The sequence below is a fragment of the Phyllostomus hastatus genome, unplaced genomic scaffold (genome assembly GCF_019186645.2).
Source record: "Phyllostomus hastatus isolate PE091 unplaced genomic scaffold, TTU_PhHast_1.1 phas_contig_5, whole genome shotgun sequence".
Classification (NCBI taxonomy): domain Eukaryota; kingdom Metazoa; phylum Chordata; class Mammalia; order Chiroptera; family Phyllostomidae; genus Phyllostomus; species Phyllostomus hastatus.
In genome coordinates, this window is record NW_025333897.1 from 394,802 (window position 1) to 408,218 (window position 13,417).

Consider the following 13,417-nt stretch of genomic DNA (forward strand, 5'->3'; position numbering starts at 1 on the left):
TATTTGAACAACAATTAAAGTAAAATAAAATTTTTTAAAATAGAAAGAAAGAGGTAAAGGTAGAAATGGAGTCAGAGGAGAGACAGAGTGTTGGTGAGGTTAAGGACAAAGAACGTTGGGGGCACTGAAAAGAGAGAGTATGGAGAAAAGGAGCTGAGTCTTAAATAAGGAGTGACAGATAAGACCAGAGACAGACTCATGTGCACCAAGAAAGTCAGAGGAAGAGACAAAGAGAAGTAAGAGTCACAGAGAGGAAGACTCCCAGAAAAAAAGATGAGATGTAGAGGATAGTGAAAGACAAAATGTCCAAGAGAAATAGAAGCTAACCAAACACATAACCTAAGAGAGGACCAGCCAGGACAGTCACCCAAAAGGACAATGCAGGGAACCTCTCATGACATATTTCTCATCCCCAGGAGCCTATCTGGATCCCACGTTCTTCTTTAACTTGATCATGGCCGATATCATATGCCCCATCATCTTTGTTTATTTGTTTGTCTGTTTTATATGTAAATCTTTACTGTTTATACTGATGCATGTATGAATGCTTACCATCAAATCAAAGTGTGCAGGGAAACCCCCCGGAAGCTCCATTGTCTATGGAGAGCACTTTAATTACCAGGACCTTAGATTCTTACAGCTGCTAAATATACTGAATGGATCTTCACCATCATCAGCTCTTTCTAGAACCAGGAGAGGCCAAACATTTCATGGTGGCCAGGAATCAAGGTATTGAGCTGGGCTGAACTTCGTAAGGGATCAGATGCTTTCTGTCCTGAGCAGGAAAGCAGGAAGGTCAGTTAATTTAATTTTTTTAAATTGGATTTATTTATTTTTTATTGAAATTCAAGTACAGTTGATTTTAGGGAGAGGAAGGCAGGGGAGAGAGAGAAACATGGAGTTGTTCCTCTTACTTATGTATTCATTGGTTGTTTCTTGTATATACCCTGATCAGGGATCAAGTCCACAACCTTGGCCTATCTGGATTATGCTCTAATGAACTGAACTACCCAGCAGGGCCCAGAAGTCCATTTTCTGTGCACACACCTCACTCCCTGCACTCTGCCAAATGAGGCAATGAGTCAGATTGTGGGTAGAAATCAGGCCTTCTACAAGGGTGGACTGTGAGAGAAGAAACCTTGAAGATGCAAGAGTGATTGGAGCAGGGGGCAGCTGTTCATGTATCAGAGGGGGGTGTGAATGTGCACTTGGTTCTGCTCAGCTTGTGGGGGTCACATTTCCCCAAGTGCAGGTGATGAATGGTACCCTTCAGATGTTGCCATTTGAGAATGCACAATCTCAACATCCATAACACCAGCCCAGAGATTAGAAAAGGTTCCAGGGCCTTTTTGGCTTCCGTATAGATGTTTGAACTCCTCTCCAGCACCTTGAAACACTTTCCCGGCACCCACACTCACTTGGCAAGTCTCATTCAAGACGTGGAAGACTTTGTCACTGAGATCATTGAGACCCACCAGAAACCATTGGACCCCAGTGCCCCAAAGGACTTCAGTGATTTCTTCCTGCCCCACATGAACAAAAGAAGGGCTCTACTAGATTGCAGAGTGATAGACACAGTACTGACATCAAGCTTGTGAGGTAGAGTACAATCTTGGTGTATTTCAATATTGCACTACTCTTTAATATTTGTAAGAAAGCCACTGGACTTACCCCCCTAATCCCTGCTCCCCTATTTTTTACTTGGTCTCCCCAGATCCCTCATCATGAATTCCTGTTCAGAGGTAGATGCATCTATACCTGACCAGTGGGTTGGGTTTCCCCCGACAAACTGAAGGGTCACCTGTTCGATTCCCAGACAAAGCATATGCCTGGGTTGGGGTCCAAGTCCCCTGTTGGGGACATGCAAGGGGCAACACATCAATATTTCTCTCAGACATCAATGTTTGTTTCGCTTTCTCCTTCCCTTCCTCTCTCTCTAAAAAGAAATAAATAAATTATTAAAAATAAAGAGGTAGCTACATGAGGCCCAGCAAGGGAACTTTAAGACCCTGCTCTCCCACCCCTATTTTGATTAGTCAGAGGCCTATTTGTGTTTTGATTGGTCAGAAGAGAGGTTCATTTCTCTTCTGATTTTTCAGAGACTGATGTTTGTTCTTAATGGGTCAGGCCCTATCAATTCTGATTGGTTGGAGGCAGGTGTCTTTCTAATTGGTCTAATGCCATTCAGATTATTAAATATTTTCAACATCAGCCTCATAATGATAGCTACAAAAGTCAATGGGGAAAACAAAGACACCCAAGGACAGAGAAGATAATAACATCAACAAAATATTAACCCATAGTGTTTATTGAGCACTCACATGCATAATATCAGAACAACCCAAGATGATGAACTAAGGTTTTTTTTTTATTATTATTTTTTAATCATTGTTCAAATACAATTTTCTCCTTTTTACTCCCAATCCAGTCCCCCCTCCCACCCTCCCCACTTCCCTCCCATTACCACCCTCCCCTTAGTCTATGACCATGTGTCCTTTAAGTTTGTTCCTGTGAACCCTTCCCACTGACCCCCTTAAATTCCCTCTTCTCTCCCCTCCGGTCACCATCAACCTGTCCTCTATTTCAGTGTCTTTGGTTATATTTTGTTTGTTTCTTTGTTTTGTTATTTAGGTTCCTGTTAAAGGTGAGATCATATGGTATTTGTCTTTCACTGCCTGGCTTGTTTTGCTTGGCATAATGTTTTCCAGCTCCATCCACGCTGTTGCAAAGGGTAGGAACTCCTTCTTTCTTTCTGCTGCATAGAATTCCATTGTGCAAATGTACCATAGTTTTTTGATCCATTCATTTACTGATGGGCATCTTGGTTGCTTCCAGCATCTAGCTATTGTAAATTGTGCTGCTATGAACATTGGGATGCATAGGTTCTTTTGAACTGGTGTTTTAGTATTCTTAGGATAGAGTCCCAGCAGTGGAATTGCAGGGTCAAAAGGCAGATCCATTTTTAGTTTTCTGAGGAAGTTCCATACTGCTTTCCATAGTGGTTGTACCAGTCTGCACTCCCACCAGCAGTGCACTTGGGTCCCCTTTTCTCCACAACCTATCCAACACTTGTTGTTTGTTGCTTTGTTTATGATGGCCATTCTGTCTGGTGTGAAGTGGTATCTCATTGTGGTTTTAATTTGCATCTCTCTGATAGCTAGTGATATTGAACATCATTTCATGTGTCTTTGGATTTTCTGTATGTTCTCCTTGGAGAAGTGTCTGTTCAAGTCCTTTGCCCACTTTTTAATTGGATTCCTTGTCTTCTTAGAGTGCAGTCGTGTAAGTTCTCTATATATTTTGGAGATTAAACCCTTCTCTGAGGTGTCATTGGCAAATATGTTTTCCCATACAGTTGGTTCTCTTTTAATTTTGATACTGTTTTCTTTAGCTGTACAGAAGCTTTTAATTTTGATGAGGTCCCATTTGTTTATTCTTTCCTTTATGTCCCTTGCTCTAGGGGACACGTCAGTAAAAAAGTTTCTGTGTGAAATATCTGAGATTTTCCTACCCTACGTTCTCCTCTAGGACTTTAATGGTGTCATGTTTTATATTTAAGTCTTTTATCCACCTTGAATTTATTTTTTGTATGTGGTGTAAGTTAGTGCTCAAGTTTCATTTTTTTGCACGTGGCTGTCCAGTTCTCCCAACACCATTTGTTGAAGAGGCTATTTTTACTCCATTTTAGGTTGCTGCCTCCTTTGTCAAATATTAATTGACCATAGAGACTTGGGTTTATTTCTGGGCTCTCTGTTCTGTTCCATTGGTCTATGTGCCTGTTTTTATGCCAGTACCAGGCTGTTTTGATTACAGTAGCCTTGTAGTATAGTTTAGTGTCGGGTATTGTGATCCCTCCTACTTCAGTCTTCTTTCTCAAAAATTGCAGCAGCTATTCGGGGTCGTTTATAATTCCACATAAATTTTTGAAGTGTTTGTTCTATGTCTGTGAAATATGCCATTGGTACTTGAATAGGAATTGCATTGAATGTGTAAATTGCTTTGGGTAGTATGGACATTTTGATGATATTAATTCTTCCAATCCATGAACACGGTATATGTTTCCATTTGTTTGTGTCTTCCTTGATTTCTTTCTTCAGTGTTGTGTAGTTTTCTGAATACAGGTCTTTTACCTCTTTGGTTAGGTTTATTCCTAGGTATTTTATTTTTTCTTTTTGCTATTTCAAATGGGATTTTTTTCCTTGATCTCTGCTTCTGCTGTTTCATTGTTGGTGTACAGAAATGCCTTTGATTTCTGGATATTGACTTTGTATCCCACTGTTTTGCCAAATTCATTTATTAGGTCAAGCAGTTTTTTGGTAGAGTCTATAGGATTTTCTATGTATACTATCATGTCATCTGCAAACAGTGACAGTTTTGTTTCCTTCTTTCCGATTTGAATGCCTTTTATTTCTTTTTCTTGTCTGATTGCTGTGGCTAAAACTTCCAGTACTATATTGAATAGAAGTGGTGAAAGTGGACAGCCTTGTCTTGTTCCTGATCTTAATGGAAAAGGTTTTAATTTTTGTACATTGACAATGATGTTGGCTGAAGGTCTCTCATATATGGCCTTTATTATGTTGAGGAATGCTCCCTCTATTCCCACTTTGCCGAGTGTTTTTATCATGAATGGGTGCTGCACCTTATTAAATGCTTTTTCTGCATCAATTGATATGATCATGTGGTTTTTGTCTTTGCTTTTGTTTATGTGATGTATTACATTTACTGACTTGCGAATATTGAACCATCCTTGCATCCCTGGAATGAATCCCACTTGGTCATGGTGCATGATCTTTTTAATGTATTGTTGGATGCGGTTTGCCAGTATTTTGTGGAGGATTTTAGCATCAATGTTCATCAGTGATATTGGCCTGAAGTTTTCTTTCTTTGTTGTGTCTTTATTTGGTTTTGGAATTAGGATGATGTTGGCCTCATAAAAAGAGTTTGGGAGGCTCCCATCTTTTTGGATTTTTTGGAATAGTCTGTGAAGGATAGGGGTTAGCTCTTCCTTAAATGCTTTGTAGAATTCTCCTGTGAAACCATCTGGTCCAGGGGTTTTGTGTGGTGGGAGTTTTTTGATTACTGCTTCAATTTCTTTATTTGTTATTGGTCTGTTCAGACTTTCTGCTTCTTTTTCATTGAGTTTTGGAAGATTATATGTTTCTAGAAAGTTGTCCATTTCATCTAGGTTTTCAAATTTCTTGTCATACAGCTCTTTGTAGTAATTTCTTACAATCCTTTGTATTTCTGTGGTATCTGTTGTAATCTCTCCTCTTTCATTTCTGATTGTGTTTATTTGGGTCTTCTCTCTTTTTTTCTTGTGAGTCTGCTTAAAGGCTTGTTGATTTTATTTATCTTTTCAAAGAACCAGCTCTTGGATTCATTGATCCTTAGAAATGTGCTTTGAGTCTCTATGTCATTTAATTCTGCTCTGATCTTGGTTATTTCCTTCCTTCTGCTTGCTCTGGGCTGCCTTTGTTGTTGTTCCTTGAGTTCTTGTAGACGTAGGGTTAGGTTGTTTGTTTGGAATGTTTCTAACCTTTTTAGGTGGGCCTGTAACGCTATGAACTTCCCTCTCAGGACTGCCTTGGCTGTGTCCCATAAGTTTTGGGTTGTTGTGAGTTCGTTTTCATTTGTTTCCAGAAACCTTTTGATTTCTTCCCTAATATCATTCTTGACCCATTCATTGTTTAATAGCATGCTATTTAATCGCCATGATTTTGAGTGTTTTTGGTGTTTTTCCTTCGGGTTGGTTTCTCGCTTCAGTCCCTTGTGGTCTGAGAAAATGCTTGGTATGATTTCAATTTTCTTGAAATTCTTGAGGCTTTTTTTTGTGTCCTATCATGTGGGCTATCTTTGAGAATGTTCCGTGTACATTTGAAAAGAATGTATATTTAGCTTCTTTTGGATGGAGGGCTCTGTATATATCAGTAAAGTCCATTTCATCAAGGGTATTGTTCAATGCCACAGTATCTTTGTTGATATTTTGTTTAGAAGATCTGTCCATTTTTGATAGTGGGGTGTTAAAATCTCCCACTATAATTGTGTTGCTGTCCATATCTTTCTTGAAGTCCTCTAAGATTTTCTTTATGTATTTGGGTGCTCCTATGTTGGGTGCATATATACTAACAATATTTATGTCTTCTTGATGGATTCATCCCTTGAGTATTATGAAGTGACCTTCTGGGTCTCCCTTTATGGACCTTTTTTGGAAGTCTATTTTGTCTGATATGAGTATTGCTACCCAGCTTTTTTTTCCTGTCCATTTGCTTGGAAGATTTGTTTCCAGCCCTTCACTTTCAGCATGTGTAGGTCTTTTATCCTGAGGTGGGTCTCTTGTAGACAGCAGATATGTGGGTCATTTTTTCTTATCCAATCAGTTATTCTATGTCTTTTGATTGGAGCATTTAATCCATTTACATATTCATTGTCTTTTATGTACGTGTGTTCCTCTCTCTCTCTCTCTCTCTCTCTCTCTCTCTCTCTCTCTCTCTCTTTCTTCTCTCCTCCTTAAAGCAGTCCTTTTAGAATCTCTTGCAGAGCTGGTTTGGTCGAGGTGTATTCTTTTAGACTTCTTTTGCCTGGGAAGCTTCTTATTTGGCCTTCTATCTTGATTGAGAGCCTTGCTGGATATAGTAGCCTTGGTTGCAGACCTCTGGTTGTCATTACCTGGAGTATTTCTTGCCATTCTCTTCTGGCTTGAAGTGTTTCCATTGAGAAGTCAGCTGTTAGCCTTATTGGGGCTCCCTTGTATGTTACTTCCTTCTTCTCCCTTGCTGCCTTTAATATTCTCTCTTTGTCTTGAAATTTTGTCATTTTAATTATGATGTGCCTTGCGGTGGGTCTTTTTGGGTTCCTCTTGATTGGGACTCTCTGTGTTTCCTGGATTTGTGTGACTTTTTCTCTCGTCAAATTAGGGAAGTTCTCCTTTATTACTTGTTCAACTAGGTTTTCGATCCCTTGCTCTTCTTCTTCTCCTTCTGGTATCTCTATTATACGGATATTATTACGTTTCATATTGTCTTGCATTTCTCTTAATCCCTCTTCATTCTTTCTGAGCCTCTTTTCCTTTTCTTGCTCTTTCTGGATGCTGTTTTCTACTTTGTCCTCCAGCTCGCTAATCCGATCTTCTGCTTCATCAATCCTGCTTTTCATTCCTTCTACCGTGTTCTTCAGTTCAGAAATTGTATTCTTCCTTTCCTCTTGACCTTTGTTGAGAGTTTCTATTTCCTTTTTCATGTTTATATAGTTTGCAGTGAGATTGATGTAGTTTCCCTCTAATTTCTGAAAGCTCACTGTGAGTTCATTGAACTTCCTGGTAATCGTTGTTTTGAACTCACTATCTGATAGTTGAGTTGCTTCTATTTCATTTAGCATTTTTCCTGAGGCTTCCTCGTTTCCCTTCAGTTGGGGGTTGTTTCTTTGTTTTCTCAATGTTCGTGGGTTTCTTCTTTTTTCTTCTTGTTTGTTAATTTGAACTGTTCTGATTCCCTGTAATTATGGTGTGAACTTCTGTGGTAGAATATTTGTGTGTTTCAGTGGTGCACTCTCCTTCATGTATCCTGGTGTTCACAGTTTCCCCTACTCTTTTTTGGGATCAGTTGGAGGAGTAAGGCAAAATGGTTTAAAACAGCAAGACAGTATACTATGATATTTACTTTAGCAGCCAGTAGAGAAGAGATGGGTTATCCTTTGGCTCCTTATAGTGTTAACTGTGATCCTCCACCCCACTATCCACGTTTGAGAAAGGATGGAAAGAAGGTAAGACTTTTATTGGGGCCGAGAGGATTGTTAGTTGGATCTAGAAAGCTGTGAGGCTGTGGGTGGTCAGCTTCTAAGGTAGGGTTGGACTAAATATTAGTATATAGGAGTAGTGAGTACAAGAATAGAGCCAACCCCCACAATAGTATAGTTCAGAAAATTGCAAAGTGGGCTGAGATCCGGTAGGGGTATTGAGAAGCATTTACAATTGTATAGACTGGGTCTTACTAGCAGTAATAGTAAAGTGACAGTCTTGTGGCAGAATCGATGAGGTCTAGATAACAAGAATAAAGAGTATAGAACCTTGAGAAGTGTATTAATGGAACACAGATGAAGGATAGTAACTTATCAACACCTTGTGACTGAGATACCAGGGGGAACCTATCAAATGACAGTATAACCAGCCAAGCAAAGAAGATTATATGGAAAGAAAAAGAATACCAAAATATTATTAAAATAAAAAATGTCGGAAAAGTGAGAAAAAGATAATACAAATTTACAGTAACTTGCAAGATTAAAAAAAAAACAAGGAAAGAAAAGCAGAAGATGTAGTGCAGGAGAGATAAATTTGGAGTGGAAAGAATAATATTAGGTTGAAAGGAAGAGAAACATAAGGGATTGCGAGATAAAAATAAGAATTGAAAAAAAGTCACATAAAATACAAGATAAAATCAATCAACCAACAACAGCCAGAGAAACCAAACAAAACCAGAAAAAAAAAAAAGAACCAACCAAACAAACAAATAAAAAACCTCTTGTTGGTTTCTAACTGGCCAGACCATTTTTTCTGATCTTGCTAGCTTCAGCTGGCTGAGGGGCCTTTGAAATGCTTCTCTCTCTCTCAACCAGATCTCAGCAAGTCTGTCAGGTACCCTGGGCGCCCCGCGCCCCCCCACCCCCCCGCACACACTGGTGTGCGAGAGTCAGTCTTCCCGAAGACGGTGAGCGAGACCAGCCGTTTCCAGCTCCGTGTTCCCGCCGTACCCCCCTCTGACTGGATGTTGGCGTCTTTCCCGGCTCCCTCGGTCGGGCTGGCTGGAAATCTCTGAGCCACCACTGCAGTTACGCACCCAGCGCCACGTCCCTCCCGGGATCGCAAGGCGAGATTCTGGGATGGCAGCGTGGGATTCCAGCCTCCCTATGGGGCGTCAGCCTAGTGCGGCGGGCTTGTGCTCTCCACCGATCTGCACTTCCGCCGGGCTAGAGATGCCCCTGGTCCTGTCGGCTAGAGGCTCTCACTTCTCCTCGGTCTCTGGGCAGTTGTTCACATTCCTTGGGCGATTTTTTTCTCAGTCCAACTGGCCAATCTGTTCCTTTTAGCAACCCGTTCTCCCCTGGAGTTTCTCACCCCCGTATTTGGGGGAGGGAGGGAGCAGCGGCTTCCCTCTCCCAGGTGCCCTGGGGCAGAGCCCGGAGCACTGGAGGGCCTGGGGTCTGCACACCCCCAGACCCCACGCTGATCCCTGGGCCCCTTTTGTCCTGTATCAGACTGCTTACCGTCTGGTTTTCCAGTGAGTGCGATAATTTCTGATGTCCTGCTTTCAAAAGTGATTCGGCAACCCAGCCCACTTGCTCTGTCTCTCCACCGATCCACGAGTTTCCCCCCTCTTCACAGAAGCCGAGAAAAGCGCTGCCTAGAGTAAAGCCGCCATCTTCCCTCCTGAACTAAGGTTCTAAAAGGTCAGTTTCTTGCCCAAAGACACACAGATAATAAATGGTAAGACCTGAGTTTGAACTGGGGAAGTCTGGCTACAGAGCTCACCCTTCTGCTATAATGTTGGCCTTGAATAGACGGAAAAGGAAATAAGTAAAAAGAAAAAAATGGCACAGACTATATTGAGTTAGACAAGTAGAACAGACCCCAAAACTGGAAACCTTTGCAAGGATTGTTCATCAATATCCCAGGAGAGCTCTGGCCCTGAGAGTGAGTTCCAGCATAAGATTCTTGTCCTCACAGTGGTCCAGCTGCTCTTTGCCAGTACTGAGATCTCTGACACCACTCTCTGCTATGCCCTTCTGCTTCTTAAGAACCCTGATATCTTAGGTAAGCTGGGCTTAGCTTGGATGTGTGCCATGGCAGGTGAGTGTCTCTGTAGCCAGCCTGGAATTGATTAGTTGATGGGTAAAGACAAACAACTTCTGTCCTGAGATCAGTGTGAAAAATATAAAATCCACCCCTGTGGGTATTTGTAATTCATAATAAAGCTTGGATGCTGACAAAGCTCTTTGAAGTTGACAAGGTACTTTACAGTTTAGAAAATATGTTCTATTCAATGAAGCACCCTATGGTTCAGAAGGAATTTTTTGTTCTTGTTTAAAGTATATTTTACTGACTATGCTATACAGTGGCCCCAATTTTTTCTCCCCTTTATCCTCCTCCACCCTGTACCACTCACCCTCCAACATTCCCCCAACTCTTATCTCATGTCCATGGGTCATACATATAAGTTCTTTGGCTTCTCAATTTCCTATACTATTCAGTAACTTCCCCGTGTATTTGTGCCTACCAGTTGTCCTTGATATTCCCCGTACCTTTCCCCCCATTTTCCCCCTTCCTCCTCACTGATAACCCTCCATGTGGTCTCCATTTCTTTTTTTTTTAATTGTTGTTCAAGTACAGTTTTCTACCCTTTACCCTCATCCCAGGCCACTGCCTTCCCCAGCCTTGATCTCCATTTCTGTGATTCTGTTGCTTTTCTAACTGGTTTTTCTGTTTTAGGTTTAGTTGTTGATATTTGTGAGTTTGTTGTCATTTTAGAAGGTACTTTTTTCTTATGAAGTGTTAGTAATTTGTAATATGCTTGCGTGATTGTAAGGTGCTTTGTAGTCCACAAAGCATGCTCCAGGCACAAAGTATCACCATTCACAGAGCATTTTTCATTCCACAAAACACATGGCTCTTGACAGAAATACTTAAGTTGACAAAGAACTTGACTATTTGGAATATATTGTTGATGTATAATTATTTACATCCTTGATTGATTCTCATGGCCTGCCAATTAGACTTGGAGAAACTCTCGTCTCATAAAAACCCATTTTCTTATTAAGAGCAATCTGACAGTATCCAGAGGGGAGGGGGAAAGGAATAATGAGGGGAAAGAGAGGAGGGGTTTTCAGGAACAACTATAAGGGCACATGGACAAAACAAAGGAAGGGTGGAATCAGGGGAGGGAAGTGGGGATGGCTGGGGTTGTGAGGGAGAGGTGGGGAGTAAATGCAGACAACTGTACTTGAACAACAATAGCAAAACAAACAAACAAACAAACAAACAAACAAACAAACCACTTCTCTTTACAGGTAAGAAATTTAATGTCCAGGGTGGGGAAGTGACTTATATAAAAGAACATGACACTTTTTTTTTGTGGCTGTGAAGCTGGGGAGACCCCAGCAAGGCTGAGCACATTGGATCTTGTCCTCCCAGCCTTTCCACTCAGTAAAATGGTCTGACACCCCCGTCAAAAGAACATAACAAGTCAGTGGGATAATGGAATATGACTTCAGTTCCAGCCAGAACTCATTTTTACCTAAAAAAACATAGCTTTTAGTGTTGAGTGAATTTCTACGTACTCATCATTACCCAAGAGATGAAACAACAGACAGGACTTCACAAAGAAGCCACTGATTTCTTTCTTGAAATGTTCATTGGAAAAGGACAATTAGCCCACAACTTAGTAAGTCTTTCAAAAGGCTCTCCCAAGAGCCTGCAAGTCATTCTCGGAAAGGCTGATCTAAAATCCTTTAGTCCTGCCTGTGAAACTTCCTGAAAAATTTCTCATTCCAGAAGTTGGGTTGATAGATTGCTCCATCTCATTGAGGAAACCCCTTAGTTCTGAGAACAGGTCAGTTCATTTAAATAGTTGCAGCTTAGTTCAGGAAGTGGTGAGGTGGTCCCCTAAATTTGGGCTTTATGGTAGAAGAAATCAGGTATTTAACAAGAGGCATCTCTATGGAGAAAAATGAAAACAATAATCAGTGGTCGGAGCAGACTATAATCTCAGTTTCTGAGTTCTGAAGGCCACCAGTCAAGAAGAGTTCTAGATATCTGGCTCAAATCACCCTCAGACAGAGTGAAGACAGGCAGTGACAATCTGATAGATTTTCCTCATCTGCAGTTTGAATGTCTCTGGCGGTCTCTCTGAGTGTCTGCACAACAGAAATGGAGATTGTCTATCCAGGGGCTACTGTGGTGATTTCCCCGAAGTTTATAACAAGTCACTTAGCTTTAGTTTGCAGGGTGTCAGGAAAAAGGGAGTTTTAGTTCATAATGATTCCAAACCAAAAAGGTGGAAGAAAACTTGGAAATATTAATTTGGAAAACCATAGCAGATATTGGAGAAAAATAAAATTCAGGGTCCATTCCAGTTACAGGCAGAAAACAAAATCCAAAATGATAACAAATAATGCTAGGCTTTGCTATCCCCAAAGTGTGTTACTAAAACATAACCTTTTCTCTAAAATCACCCCCATTTTTACTAAAGATAGCCAAATTCAGGCTAATTGATTTGTACAACAAATCTGGCTTCAATAAGCTTGGCCCAGTATTTTCCTAGGAGCAGCAAGAATAGTAATCATCCATACAGGCTCTTTTGAATTTGTTTTGCTGGAAATTTTCATGAGGAATCTTCCAATTTTAAAGGTCTCCTGAGGCCAGGAAAGTAAGCCAAGGACTTGCCACCAGACTTTGCCTGGAGTATCTATAGATTTAGATGAATTCTTCTCTTCTCAAGCTCAGCATAATATCACAATGTCCCTGTGCCTGACAGGGGGCAGAACTGTTCTTACTCATCTGGTAAGGCTGCTGGGAACCTTGAAAGAAAAGGATCAGGCTGAATTTTCCAAGGAGGCTTTATAGGTGCCATACATTGATCTTAGTTCATTTAGGCTGTATATATGTGAGACTACAGATGTCTCTCTCAAATATAATATTTGTCAAAGGCTTGGTAATCTAGCCCGTTTTCAATTATGCCCTGTTACAAGCAGAACAGATTCTTCCTAACTTATTGAAATAACTATAGCACTATGAAAATAAGAATATTTACATAAAGTTTCTGAATTCTGGAGGGATCAAGGATGGAGAAAGAGATAAATGTTTTAACTTTGTTTACAAAGGCATAATTTAGCAAATTTCCTTACAGCAGAATAACAGATATATTAAATAACAAGAAATATTTCAAAGAAAGGTCATAGTAATTTTAATAATTTTTTTCTTTTAAAATTTTAAATTGAATTTCTTGGGAGTGATGTTGGTTAATAAAATATATAGGTTTCAAGTGTATAATTCTATGATACATCAACTGTGTGTTGTATTATGTGTTCACCTGCCAAAGTCAAGTCTGCATCCATCAACATTTATCCCCTCCTTATCCTCTTCTACTTCTTCCCATCCTTCTTTTTTCCTCTGGTAATCACCACGATGGTGTCTGTGTCCATGAGGTTTTCTTTGCTTAAGCTCTTTAGCTTTTTCACACAGCCCCAACCACCTTCCTGTTTATTTTTTATTTTTTGAAAAAAATTTTGTATTTTTTCCTGTTTTTGTTTAGTTCCTTATCCCCCCACTCCCTCTGCAGTCAACTACACTGTTGTCCATGTCGATGAGTCCTTTTTCCTTTTTTAAAAAAATATATTTTCCCTGGCTGGTGTAGCTCAGTGGATTGAGCGC